Source organism: Eulemur rufifrons, chromosome 30 (assembly GCF_041146395.1).
Source record: "Eulemur rufifrons isolate Redbay chromosome 30, OSU_ERuf_1, whole genome shotgun sequence".
Lineage (NCBI taxonomy): Eukaryota > Metazoa > Chordata > Mammalia > Primates > Lemuridae > Eulemur > Eulemur rufifrons.
The window spans coordinates 95,780,969-95,796,235 of record NC_091012.1 but is presented as its reverse complement, the minus strand read 5'-3'; the positions used below and the strand labels follow the sequence as shown (position 1 = coordinate 95,796,235).

Here is a 15,267-nt window from a genome sequence, read left to right as displayed (position 1 = left end):
AATGAATACGTACACAGTGACTGCTTGATACAGACTGACTGATGCGAACAGTGGTGGAGGTAGCTAGTCAACACCCTTTGCTCTTAGACCGTGAGAGCTAGAAAGAACCTTAGAAACCATCCAATCACTTTTCCATTCTCCATTTTATAAATGGGGAAACTGAGGCATAGAAAGAGACAGTGATTTGCATACAATCATATAGCCAGATAGTGGCAGAGCTAGTACTCTAGTCTTCTGACTATAAAGCCAACACTTTCCCTTCCATATCACATCATTTTACAAAGTCTCAGAGAAGGTAAGTGTCTGGCCTAAAGTCACACAGCTCAGCAGTGCTAAAGCCAGGACTAAATACCAAGTCTTCTGATTCTCAGGCCACAATCTTTCCACTCCTCTGGAAGAACAATAATAATAACAACAATAAGAATGGAATTTCTAGGCCAGGCACAGTTGCTCACACCTGTAATCCTAGCACTCTGGGAGGCCAAGGCAGGAGGATCACTTGAGGCCAGGAGTTCGAGACCAGCCTGAGGAACAACAAGACCCCATCATTACAAAAAATAGAAAAATTAGCCAGGCATAGTGATGCCACTGCACTTTAGCCAGGGTGACAGAGTGAGACTTTGTCAAAAAAAAAAACAAACCAAGAATGGAAATGCTACCTATTATTTATTGGGTACTTGCTATGTGCCAGGCATTGTACTAAGTATAGTCTTTTTAAGCTTTGGAATAACCTTATGAGGTACACAGTACTACAGCCTCCAATTTGTAGATGAAGAAATTGAGAATTTGAGAGGCTAATTTTTCTGAATCATAACTGGGATTCATACCCAGATCTGACTCCAAAGCCTCTGTTCTTAACCACTATGCTCTATTGCCTCTCAATAGATACCAGGCAAATCAAGCCAGAGGTTAGTTCTAAAGACCTTATGGGGGCTCTAAAACAAATGTCTGGGCTTGCAGAATCAATTTTTTTAAAGTAAGTTCTTTGGGTGGATATTAATGTCATGCATTTTCCTGTTAGAGAATTTGAAAAACATAAAAAAGTATATAAAAAAGAAAATAAAAATCACCATAATCCTACCACCCTCACTTAATAGGTTGGTGTATTTTTTCCCCATATTGTGATAGAACCAAACTTTCTATAGCCTGAATCCTATGATTCCAAAGAAATATGTGGTCAATCTATAGAATCTGTGAACTAAAAGAATCTTCCCAAATACATTCCAGAGGGCTGGCCAGTCTTCAAATTGCCCATATTAGTTCCTGTGGAAGTCCGTACACTTTGCTACCCCCAGATCATAAACACTGGTTTATCAACTGTAAGCAATCTTACCGACTATCAAATCCAGTGCTTCTCAGCGTATATTCCATAGAACATTAATCTTCCTAGATACTCTGCAGGAAAGAAGTTCTATGGTTGAATAAGATTGGAAAATGCTATACACTAAGCTCTCTCACTGAGATTCACGATGTTCAAAGTTTTTCAGGAAAGAGACCTGTTGAGGCAGAATTTTTCCAAGTTTCTTTCATGCTGGAACCCTTTTTCTACAAAACGCCTATAGTATCTAATATCACTTTGGAAAAGGCTGATCTAATTAAGATGACCAACCATCCAGTTTGCCTGGTACTGAGGAGGTCCCCAGGATGTGGGGTTTTAAAACCGTAAAAGTCCTGGGTAAACAGAGACAAATTGATCAGCGTAGATCTAAGGTAAACTTCCTCTCCTTATCTCCCATTTTACAGACAAAGAAATTAAAATCTAGAGAGGAAAAGGAAATTTTTCATAGCTATCCAGCATCAAAATTAGAATTTAAACCCAGAACTCATGGATCCACGGCAGAAATCTTTATATACTATTCTAGGCGAAGAGTTGTAGAGGAGAGTAAAATAAGGCATCTGATAAACTTATTCATGACTATTTCTTTGAGATAGTAGCCCTGCTAAATGTGAGTTAGGCATTAAGACCTACAAGATGGATGTCCCCTGCACTGGACTTTCACTGAGTGATGCCTACAGGAGGAAAACAGGGCTGCCTGTGGCCCAAGTATGAGGCTGGTGGAAAGCTAGTGGTCAGCAGTTTCTCTTGTCTGATCTTCTTTTGCTGGCATTTGCTCAAGCTCAGTTAAAGAGTGAAGAGTTTTACGTTTGATGTGGACTTCTGCCTGGCAATTGTGGAATGTGTTTTTAGTAGGCTGACTTTTCTATTCCCTGAGAAGATTACATCCTATTTGCCCTTTCCTCAAACCTCCCGCAAATCTTTACCCCCTCAATTTCAGCTGATGACCTTGCCTCATACTTGATTTAGAAAATGGAAGCCATATAAAGCAAACTTTTCTCCCTCCCGCAACACCCTATTGCCTCTTCAGCCATATTTTCTGCCTTCTCTTATGCTACGATATAAGAAGGTCTTAGCTCTCAGCTAAGACCACTTGTGCTCTGGATCCCATCTCTTGGTGTTCCCTTTTGTATCCCCAGCGTATAGTACACAGGGCCACACACATAGCAGACAGGCCCTCAACATTTGACAAAGGAGTAAATTTGTGAATGAATGAGTGAGACATTTCTCCCTCTGGATTTCAGTTTCTCTTATCTGCAAGAGGAATTTCAAAGAGGTGCCTTGGGTTGGGTGAGAAGGCTTTACCTGCTGTTTCAGAATAGTTCTGTTTCTATCTGCTTTACATATCAAAATTCCACATCAAGCCTCTTTTTGAAGAAAGGATTTTGTGCCCCACCACCCAAAAAGGCTTTGAAAACTACAAGCTCCGTTAATTCAAAAGGTCCTTTCAGTTTCAAATGATGGATCTTGAAATCTGTTGGTGGTTCTTTCAGTTGGTCAAGTAACATTTAGCAAGACCTTTGGGTATGAAATGTGAATAAGAACGTTACTGAGGTTTCAGTCCTTATTTCCAAGACCTACACCCTTAGAACCCAGACTTCTAAAGTATAAAGATAAATTAAAAAAATATATGCTCACATTCTAAAAACTCTTCACTTTACAAAAAAGATTGACAGCACTTTGAAATGATAATCCCCTCTACTGACCTTCAAATATAATTTAACATAAATTAATTCTCACCCTATTTTTATTTACCTGATTATAGCTGACTGAGATCCACCAACACCCTTTAAGATATTTGATCGTCTTGGCTTTCAAATGTCTACACAAATTATGAAATAATTTTGCCCCACTGCCTATTACAAATAGCAGCTAGCAAGGGATGGTGCAAACAGGTGCTCTCTGAAGACTTGTTCATGGCTTGCCCCATATCCCATTTTGTAGCACCTCTGGTATGCAGTTGGGAGCCATTATATAGGCAGCCTAGGGGGTCTTACAAATGCATACTTTTCAGCTTTGCCCACAGGCAAAGTCTTGTGACTTTGGAATGACGCATTCTTGACTTCTCGATTTTCCGTTTTTCTCTGTTCCTCTTGTTTTGAGGGGTGTATTACCTGCCTTAGAGATTATTTACTCAGAAGAAGCATGAAAGTGATATTGTATTTCCATCCATTTAAACAGTTTCCTCAGTTTGGAGCTTATGAAGTCCTCTCTCCCCCCGCCCGGACACACACCGTTTATCAAGAATGGGGAATCTAGCCAGTGAGTTACAAAATATGGAAAAGTGCATGTGTGTGTCTGTGTTAAGGACTGATTTGTGTTCCCTCAAAATTCATATGTTGAAATCCTAGCCCCTGAGTTCCACCGGGAGTGGGAGCAGAGAGTGGACCTCAAAGAGCCCCGAGCAGCCCCACAGCCGCCAGCCTAGTTACCATGACACATCGGGCGGAACCGCAGCTGCTGCAGCCGGCCCAAGTCACCATAACCGCAACCATGAGGCCCAGACCCAGCAGCCACCCGGGGCCCCACCTACTCTGCCGCCCCCGCCCTCACCCTCAGCGCTGCGCCTACGCCAAGCCCGGCACCTCAGCCAGTGGCCCAGAAAGCAGTGGCTTGGGCGCCGCCTGCTGGCGGGGACAAGAAGATCATCACAAGGAAGGTTGTGGGAAGGGTAAAATGGTTCAATGCAAGAAACAGATATGGTTACCTCTACAGGAATGACACCAAGAAAGATGTATTTGTACACCAGATTGCCTTAAAAAGGAATGACCCCAGGAAGTACCTTCACAGTGTAGGATACGGAGAGACTGTGGAGTTTGACGTTGTTGAAGGAGAAAAGGGTGTGGAGGCAGCAAACCTTACAGGCCGTGGTGGAATTCCAGTTCAAGGCAGTAAAAATGCAGCAGACCATAACCATTATATATGCTATCCACATCGCAAGGGTCCTCCACGCAATTAGCAGCATAGTGAGAGTGGGCAAAAGAACGAGGGAACAGAGAGTGCTCCTGAGGGCCAGGCCCAACAACGCCACTGCCCCTAAGGCAGGCAAAAGTTCCCACTTTACTACATGCGGAGACCCTGTGGGCGTCCACCACAGTATTCCCACCCTCCTGTGCAGGGAGAAGTGGACGCTGACAACCAGGGTGCAGGAAAACAAGGTAGACCACTAAGACAGAATATGTATCAGGGTTATAGACCACGATTCCACAGAGCCTTCCTTGTCAAAGCCTGTCCACAGAGGACCGCAATGATAAAGAGGATCAAGGAAATGAGACCCAAGATCAGCAGCCGCCTCAACGTTGGTACCACCACAACTTCACTTACCAACACACAGATGCCCAGAAAACCCTAAACCAAAACATGGCAAAGAGAGAAAAGCAGCCGATCCACCAGCTGAGAACTCGTCTGCTCCCTAACCTGAGCAGGGCAGGGCTGGGCAAATGCTGGCTTACCATCTCTACCATCCTCCGATGTAGTCATCCAACATGAAGAAATGAATATGAAATTCCAGCAATAAGAAATGAACAAGAGATTGGAGCTGAAGACTCTAAGTGCTTGCTTTTTGCCCGTTGACCAGATAACTAGAAGTATCTGCATTATCTATACAGCATAGTGTTTTTATTATTTTTACCTAAGGACATCTTTTTTGTTAATAACAAACTTTTTTTAAAAGTCTGCTTTTTCTCAATATGCCTTTAAAGGTTTTTAAATTGTTTTATATCTGGTCAAGTTGAGATGTTTAAGAACTTCATTTTTAATTTGTAATAAAAGTTTACAACTTGACTTTTTCAAAAAAGTCAACAAACTGCAATCACTTGTTCATAAAGGTCTTAAAAAAAAAAAAGAAATCCTAACCCCCAAGGTGATGGTATTAGGAGGTGGGGCCTTTAGTAGGTGATTTAGCACAGCCCTCATGAATGGGATTAGTGCCCTTATAAAGGAGACCCTGGGGAACTCTCTCACCCCTTCCACCATGTGAGGATACAGCAAGGAGACAGTGTCTATGCATCAAGAAGCAGGCCCTCACCAGACGCCAAATCTACCAGCAGCTTGATCTAGGGCTCTCAGCCTCCAGAACTGTGAGAAATAAATGCTTGCTGTTTAAGCCACCCACTGTATGGGATTTTTGTTACAGCAACCTAAATGGATCAAGTGTGTGAATGTGGATGACATGTATGTAAAGAAACTGTGTGGGAATGGTGGGGTGAGGGGAGGAAGGAGAGTCTCTCCCTCTCTCTCTCTCAAGTTAGCTAAGAAAGGGATATTTTCACCACACCTAATCTGCCTTATTTATTCTTCTAACAAGCACTTCATGCAGAATGAAATATTCATCAAAATGATACTTTTTACAACCCTGGGTCTTTGATCATACTGTTCCAGCTGCCTGGAATGCTTTCTCCTCTTCCAACCCTGTCCACTTGGCAATCTCCTATTTATTCTTTAAAGGTTAGGATCAAATATCATTTTTCTGAAGTGCTTCCTTAGAACTCCCATCTTTACCTCAAGTAGAACGAATTGTTCTTTTGTGTAGATTCTCATAAGATTTTTTTTTTTTTTTTTTTGAGACAGAGTCTCACTCTGTTGCCCAGGCTAGAGTGAGTGCCGTGGCGTCAGCCTAGCTCACAGCAACCTCAAACTCCTAGGCTCAAGCGATCCTCCTGTCTCAGCCTCCTGAGTAGCTGGGACTACAGGCATGCACCACCATGCCCGGCTAATTTTTTCTATATATATATATTTTTTAGCTGTCCATATAATTTCTTTCTATTTTTAGTAGAGATGGGGTCTCGCTCTTGCTCAGGCTGGTCTCGAACTCCTGAGCTCAAACGATCCACCCACCTCGGCCTCCCAGAGTGCTAGGATTACAGGCGTGAGCCACTGCGCCCGGCCTCTCATAAGATTTTTAAAACACTTCTCCTACAGTATGTACCATCTTGCATTGCTGGATTTGCTTACACATCCATATTCCCTACTAGACTAAGAGTTTGCTGAACATAGTGACTGAGTTACCACTGTGTATGTCCGTGTTTGGTGCATGGTAGACCTCAATAAGTGTTTGTTGAATGAATGAATGATCCCTCTTACCTCAGTTCCTGCTAAATGTTCCCTCCTCAGTGAGGCTTTCCCTGACAACCCTATCTAAAATAGCAACCCTAGTTACTCACTATCTATGCCATTAACTTCTTTCCTTTTTCTTCATAGCAGTAATCATTAATATTATATATATATATTTCCTATTTTTTTATTAGCTGTCTCCTTCACTCCATGAGAGCAGAGACCTTCTTTGGTCATTCTTGAATTCCCAGTACTTCGAACAGGGTCAGACCCATAGGAGGCACATATTTTTGATAAATGAATGAATCTAAATGTTCCATCTGTAAAGGACATAGCAGGTGTTTAATGAACATATGTGAACTACCTTGTAAGACTACTGTGAGGATCAAATAATTCAATATTTGAGAAATGTTTTCTGTGGACTATTAAAGTGCCACAGAAATGTAATAATTACTAATATTAACACAATAATGTTTTTAAAGTTTTATTTTATTTTTAGTTGATACATCATAATTGTAAATATTTATGGGGTACAATGTGATGCTTCAATACATGTATACATTGTGTAATGCTCAAATCAGGGTAATTAGAAAACCTGTCACTTCAAACATTTATTATTTCTTTGTGGTGAGAACATTCAAAATCTCTTCTAGCTATTTTGAAATATATAACACATCATTGTTAACTATATTTACCCTACTGTGCAATAGAATCTTAAAATAACAAATTCCTAGATTCCACATTACCCATAAAGATTTTGTAGCATCAGTTTTTCAAATGCTTATCCGAGAAATCCAGGATGAGATGGGTTTACTTCAGAATTTATAAGAACATTTCAGGGACTACTTTAGCAATCATTTATTAAAATCATTCAATGGCATTTTAGCAGAAGATACAATTTTCTTGCTCAAAACTGAAAGAAATCCACAAGAGAATAGCCTGGTATCATTTTCTTATCAAGATAAGAATTAGTTTATGTCCATATTAGCTAAGAATTAATATAGTTGCAGAATATACTCATCAAGGCCAAAACCAGATTTATCATGAACAGGTACTTGGTAGACAATGGATGGAGAGTTTTAAAATGAATGCACTACTATAAATGACACAAATTGTCAATTTCAATAGTAACCATCAGGCACTGAAAAAGCTTTTGCCTTCCTGAAAGAAATATTACTTGGAATTTTTTTTTAAACAGCTTTTGGGTAAATTTTCCTCCAGCTGATTAATGCTTTTTTTTTTTTTATTTTTATGTTTAGAGACAGAGTCTTTTCCCCAGAGTATGCTTTTGTCTGTTTTGTCAAAGATTAGATGGCTATATGAGGATGGTTTTCTATGAAGCCAACATCACTCTAATACCAAAACCAGGAAAGGATGCAAGAAAAAAAGAAAACAACAGACCAATTTCTCTTATGAACATAGATGCAAAAATTCTCAATAAAATCCTAGCAAATCGTATCCAAGTGCTTGTAAAAAAAAATAATCCATCACGACCAAGAGATGCAGGGGTGTTTCAACATACGTAAATCTATAAATGTAATTCACCACATAAATAGAAGCAAAAATAAAGACCATATGATCCTCTCAATATATGCAGAAAAAGCATTTGACAAAATTCAACACTCTTTTATGATAAGAATGCTTAACAAAATAGGCATAGATGGGGCCTATATAAAAATAATACAAGCCATATATGACAAACCCACAGCCAACATCATACTGAATGGGGAAAAATTGAAGCATTCCCACTTAGAACTGGAACCAGACAAGGCTGCCCACTAACCCCATTACTTTTCGACATAGTATTGGAAGTCCTTGCAAGAGCTATCAGGCAAGAGAACAGAATCAAGGGAGTCCAAATAGGGAAAGAAGAGATCAAACTCTCACTCTTTGCTGATGATATGATATTATATCTGGAAAACCCCAAGGATTCAACCAAGAGACTCCTGGAATTGATTAATGAATTTAGTAAAGTCTCAGGTTACAAAATCAATACATACAAATCAGAGGCATTCATATATGCCAATAACAGTCAATCGGAGAACCAAATTAAAGACTCAATACCCTTCAAAATAGCAACAAAGAAAATAAAATATCTAGGAATATATTTAACTAAAGAGGTAATGGACCTCTATAGGGAGAACTGTAAAACACTGAGGAAGGAAATTGCAGAACATGTAAACAGGTGGAAAACCATACCATGCTCGTGCATCGGAAGAATCAACATTGTTAAAATGTCTGTACTACCCAAAGTGATCTACAGATTCAATGCAATCCCTATTAAATTATCAACATCATTTTTCACAGATATAGAAAAAATAATTATACACTTTGTATGGAATCAGAGAAGACCCCGTATAGCAAAAGCAATTTTAAGCAATAAAAACAAAATGAGAGGTATTAATTTGCCAGACTTCAAACTATACCACAAGGCTGTGGTTCTTAAAGCCGCCTGGTATTGGCACAAGTGCAGGGACACAGACCAGTGGAACAGAACAGAAAATCCAAATATAAAACCATCCTAATATAGCCATCTAATCTTTGACAAAGCAGACTAAAGCATACTCTGCGGACAAGAAACCCTATTCAATAAATGGTGCTGGGAAAATTGGATAGCCACATGTAGAAGACTGAAACAGGACCCACAGCTTTCACCTCTCACAAAAATCAAATCACAGTGGATAACAGACTTAAACCTTAGGTGTGAAATGATTAGAATTCTAGAAGAAAATATAGGAAAGACTCTTACAGACATTGGCCTAGGCAAAGAATTTATGAGGAAGACCCCTAAGGCAATCACAGCAACAACAAAAATAAATGAATGGGACCTGATTACATTAAAAAGCTTCTGCACAGCCAAAGAAACAGTCACCAGAACAAACAGAAAACCTACAGAATGGGAAAAAATTTTCGCATACTACACATCAGATAAAGGACTGATAACAAGAATCTATTTAAAACTCAGGAAAATCAGCAAGAAAAAATCAAACAACCCTATCAAAAAGTGGGCAAATTATATGAACAGAAATTTTTCAAAAGAAGATATAAGAATGGCTAACAAACGTGAAAAAATGCTCAACATCCCTAATCATCAGGGAAATGCAAATCAAAACCACAATGAGATATCACTTAACTCCAGTGAGAATGGCCTTTATCAAAAAGTCCCAAAACAACACATGTTGGCATGGATGCAGAGAGACAGGAACACTCATACACTGCTGGTGGGACTGCAAACTAGTGCAACCCCTGTGGAAAGCATTATGGAGATACCTTAAACAGATTCAAGTAGACCTACCATTCGATCCAGCAATCCCATTATTGGGCATCTACCCAAAGGAACAAAAGCCATTCTATGACAAAGACACCTGTACCCAAATGTTTATAGCAGCAGAGTTCACAATTGCGCACCGTCTGGGGAATGGTCATGCTTGAAGGTGCTGACTCGGGGAGGTGCGGGGTGGGGGGAGGGGATGGGGGTATAACTACATGATGAGTGTGATGCGCACTGTCTGGGGAATGGGCACGCTTGGAGCTCTGACTCGGGGGGATGTGCAATACATGGGCAACGTATGTAACCTGAACTTTTGTACCATCATAATAAGCTGAAATTAAAAAAACAGGAAAAAAAAGAAACACCTAAAATCAATATATATATATATGCATATATATATATCTCCTATTTTAAACATGGGCTACAGTCTCAGATAGACATTGCTCCAAAGAATATATATAAATGCCCAATAGGTATATAAAAAGATGTTCTGCAAATCAAAACCAGAATGAGGTATCACTTCACACCTATTACAATTAGCTATTGTTAAAAAATACGAAAAATAGCAATTGTTGGGTAGGATGTGAAAAAATTGGAACCCTTGTGCAGTCTTGGTGGAAATGCAAAGTGGGCAACTGATATGAAAAAAAGTTGACATTTCTTAAAAAATTTAAAGTTGCTGTGTGATTCAGCAATTCCACTTCTGGGCATTTATCCAATAGAGTTGAAATGAAGATCTCAAAGAGATAATAGCACTCCTGTGTTCATTGATTTCAGTACTATTCACAATAGGCAAGATGTGGAAACTTGAATGTCCGTCAATGGGTGAATTAATGAAGAAATGTGGCATAAACATACAATGAAATATTATTCAGCTTTAAAAATGATGGAAATCCTGCAATATGGTACACCATGATTAATCCTGAGGACATCATGATAAATGAAATAAGCCCGGCACTGAAGGACAAATACTGCATAATTTCACTTATATGACATATCTAAAATAGTCAAACTCATAGAATCAGAGAGTGGAATGAGCAGAATGGTGGTTACCAGGGGTTGTGGGGAGGGGGAAATGAGGAGTTGCTAATCAATTGGCATAAAATTTCAGTTATGCCACATAAGTTCTAGAGGTCTACTGTACAACAGTGTGCCTACAGTTAACAATACAGTATTGCACATTTAAACATGTGTTAATATGGTAGATCTTACAATCTTACCCTCTCACCACAATAAAATAAAGGTTCTTGCCACAATAAAACAAAATTAGCTAAAATATAATGAAACAAAAACTGAGATAACAACCTACAGTTTACAGGGTTATTACCTAGATAAGTGATTATGTTCATTAATACCTCTCCTGACATACTGCAGCTATTTAATAAGTGGGTGCTATCAGTACTAGCCTCCAAATGAAAATAGAATGAATGAGAAAGTATGATCATTAGTTTATGTGAGATAGAAAAGAGGGCTATAATCTGGTCTAAAGTGGCACATCATTTTCATCATGGACTTTTTTTTTTTGTCTTGTTTGTTTGTTCGTTTGTTTGTTTCAAAAAAGAGAACATAGACATGTCTAAGTTTCTGAGGGCTGTAGGAGGGAGATTGTAAACTAGCTGTGCTGTCGTGACAATAGAGTTCAGGGTGAGGCAAGAGGGCTTAGAGAGCAGAAAGCAAGGCTGGAAAACGTAATGAGAAGGAAGGTGAGTGACCTAGTGAAAAGGCAGACAGTTTTATAAAGTACTTTTGCCTGGATAGTAGATGTACTAGCCACAGATTTAAGGTGCAAGAGAAATCAAATAAAATCAAATTACGGACACTCAATCATAGTGCACATGTGACATTAATTCGTCTTCTCATTATTCAAGATAGCCTGGGCTCCTAAAGGACCTGTGCGTGTGTGTGTGTGTGTGTGTGTGTGTGAGAGAGAGAGAGAGAGAGAGAGAGACATTGAGATTGACAGAGAGAGACTTTCTGCTTCTGTTTTTCTTCCATGGAAGAAGTTGACTTCATTAAACTCGTGCAGACCGCTCTTCAGTCTTTCCTTCTTCCTTGCCCGGTACAGCTCTCTAGCACTCACTGCATCGCCAGGACAAGACTTGAAATGTTCCATCTTTGGAATCAGTATCAGTTTTACCATCCACCTGCCATTTCCTAGATGGCTGCAGTGTGTCAGGTTCTGGGCAAAGTGCTGGGTATACAAAGATGACCTCTTTGCTTCAGTTTCCTCATTTGAAAAATGGTGTAATGATTGTACCTACTTCACAGGATTGTTGTGAGTCTTAAATGATTTAAAACACTTAAAGCACTTAGAACAGTGCCTGCACATAGTAAGTGCGATATAAGCAAGTATTAGCTTCTTTTACTGTTATAATATGAATAAGACACAGCCCTTGCTCTCAAGTTTAATGCCATGGGATGTTAGGCAAGTCTCATAGCCTTTCTGAACATCAGTTTCCTCAAATGTAGTATTACATACTTTAAATAGTTTATATTTTAAAAGATAACAACTATGACATGCTTAACAAAGTACCTGGCAAAAAGTAGAAAGTCATTACATGTTTCCTCTTTCCTTCTATCCTAGGAACACTCTAACATCAAATCTGTAACAATTCACTTTCTCCTAGAGTGGGATTTAAAGGGGTCTTGTTCTACCATTAACTACAGTATTCCAGTTTAGATCTTTGCTATGGCTAATATCCTTCTAAACTGGTGCTCAGCCTTCCCTCTCCCTGACCAGTGTCCTGTCCCCTCAAACAAGTTTATTTACTGTTTGGGATCCCTGAAAGACTGCAAGCTCCTTTGAGGGCAAGTACCACAACATTCATTTATACATTGTCCACAACATTTAGTATATAACTGAACACAAATTAGGAACTCCATAAATGTTTGTGAAATTAAAGAAATAATGGTAAAAGAATTTCATTCTGTATCTTCTGGGAATTATACAGTGTAGCTGCAAATATTTGTCGTATCCTCCATTCTAACAACATGTTTTTTTTCTTTCTCTTTCATCCCTCTTGAGGCTACATTTCCTTGGCTTTTCACTTAGCAATTTTTCTTTTCTGAATAGGAGGTTAAAAAAGACAAGCAAAAAATGGAAAGTTCGCACCTTGTGTCTTTTCGTATCACCACAGCAATAGCACTGGCATAAAACACCAACCCTGTCCCAGAAATTCAGACAGCAAGAAGGAGGACTCAGTTTTAAGGTGGTAATAAATCCTGGTGTTTAATGATCAACTCAGCAAACAGCCCAAATAAACATACAGAGTCAGGCTGCATATGCCTTCTCACTTTTTTTTTCTCTTCTTCCAATTCATTTTCCATTTCTTCTCTAAAGTGGTATGTGTGTATACTTGGAGAACTATTAAAACAGGTATTTTTATAAGCCATATGGCATTAAATAAGACTGTTTTAAGTTGATTGTCCAGAATAAAATCTAAACCCCTTCATCACAGATTACTACACATCACTACATGCTGTCAGACCTTCTAAATCAAAAGATACCCTGTTGCATTAACAGAGTACATTCATGCCTTCATTTAATTATTCACTCATTAACTTGTTCTTTCACTTAAACATTTACGAGCTGTTTACTCTGGGCTAGGCTGTGTGTTGTGAAGAGATGAAAGTGAGCAAGGTGAAGTTTTGCTTCTGTTGCACAATCAGACATGAAAATGGGCAACTATAAAGTCAGCACAATGTAGGTCTACTGAGAATAGGGCAACTAACTTTGCCTAAGGAGGGACTCAGTAAAGGCTTTACAGAGCCAAGTGTTAAAGTATAAATGTACCTGATAAGGACAGAAAAGGGACTATTCATTGCAAACAGAGGAAACAGCATGGGCACATGTAACTTCATAAAGTACTTAAGGAACTAAAAGTACCTCATCAGGTATAAGTTAGCAAGTGGTGGGAAATGAGGTTGGAAGGGTTGACAGGAGCCAGATTGTGCAGAGACTGTATCCGATGAAGGGGTTTAGATTGTATCCTTTAGGCAATAGAGAGTCATTTTAAGCAAGGAAGTGGCATGATCATATTTGCATGTTGTCTGGTGACAACGTGCAGGAGGACTTGGGAGGGACAAAGGACCAGAGAGGCAGAGGCACCCGTTGGGAGATAATTTTACTAGTCCAGGTGAAATATAATAAGGACCTGAATTAGGCTGGTGGCAGTGGGGATGAAGAAAGGAAGACAGGTTGAAGAAGTAGGTAGGCAGTAGCGTTGACACGCTGTGGTAGCTAATTGAATGTGGGGGCAGCAGGGAGAGAGGGATAGAGTAATTAAGGACAACTAAGTTTTTTGCGGTGAAGAGTGGTGATGTTCTCAGAGCAGGGCACACATGACGAAGAGAACAGGGACACAGAGCAGAGAGATGATGAGTGCCTCTGCGCCCTCCTTGTCCTCCTGCCCCACCGCCCGCGGTCCCCGCCGCCGGCTCCCAGCTCCTGCGCGCGCCGTCGCCGCCCCCAGCGCACGAGCTGGGCGCCGAGCTGAGGCCGCCCACGGGGAGCTGCAGTACCTGGGGCAGATCAAGCACATCCTGCGCTGTGGCGCGCTACAACCTGAGAGATGAACTTCCTCTGCTGACAACCAAACGTGTGTTCTGGAAGGGTGTTTTGGAGGAGTTGCTGTGATTTATCAAGGGATCCACAAACGCTAAAGCACTGTCTTCCAAGGGAGTGAAAGTCTGGGATGTCAACAGATCGCGAGACTTTTTGGATAGCCTGGGATTCTCCACCAGAGGAGAAGGGGACTTGGGCCCAGTTTATGGCTTCCAGTGCAGGCATGATGGGGCAGAATACAAATACATGGATTCAGATTATTCAGGTCAAGGAGTTCACCAACTGCAAAAAGTGATTGACGCCATCAAAACCAACCCTCACGACAGAAGAATCATCACGTGTGCTTGGAAAACAAAAGATCTTCCTCTGATGGCTCTGCCTCCATGCCATGCCCTCTGCCGGTTCTCTGTGGTGAGCGATGAGCTGTCCTGCTGTTTGTACCAGCGGTCAGGAGACATCCGCCTGGGCGTGCAGGTCAACATCGCCAGCTACGCCCTGCTCATGTACATGATAGCGCACATCATCGGTCTAAAGCCCGGTGACTTTGTACGTACTTTGGGAAAGGCACATATTTACCTAAATCACATTGGGCCACCGAAGATTCAGCTTCAGCAAGAACCAAGACTTTTCCCGAAGCTCAAAATCCTTTGCAAAGTTGAGACAATTGATTTCAAAGCCGAGGACTTTAAGATTGAAGGTTATAATCCATATCCAAGTATTAAAATGGAAATGGCTGTTGAGAGTGCTTTCAAAGGAGTTTAAAGAATATTGTAAGTCTTTAGGGTTCGGGCTGGATGCCCAGGTGAAAGCTCTTTTTGCGCTAAAGGAAAAAGGAACTTGGTCAAAAATCTGTCAGTGACCTGTCAGTTAGTATAATAATAACTTTTAAGGATATTAACTTTTAAGGATGTTGCCACTGGCAAATATAAAGGAGCCATTTCCATTAGTAATAAAGGCATTGGGTTTGGTTGACTCACCGAGGGTGTATGTAAATGCTTAGATTATGAATAAAGTGATGAGAATGAAGATTTATGTGCTCTTAAT

General features: G+C 40.2%; 2 pseudogenes; both read left to right on the top strand.

The window, feature by feature from the left end:
* Window positions 1-1,972: 1,972 nt before the first annotated feature.
* LOC138378975 (Y-box-binding protein 1 pseudogene) lies at window positions 1,973-4,812 on the top strand (annotated as a pseudogene).
* Window positions 4,813-13,838: 9,026 nt separating this feature from the next.
* On the top strand, window positions 13,839-14,985 carry LOC138378974 (thymidylate synthase pseudogene; annotated as a pseudogene).
* Window positions 14,986-15,267: the final 282 nt, after the last annotated feature.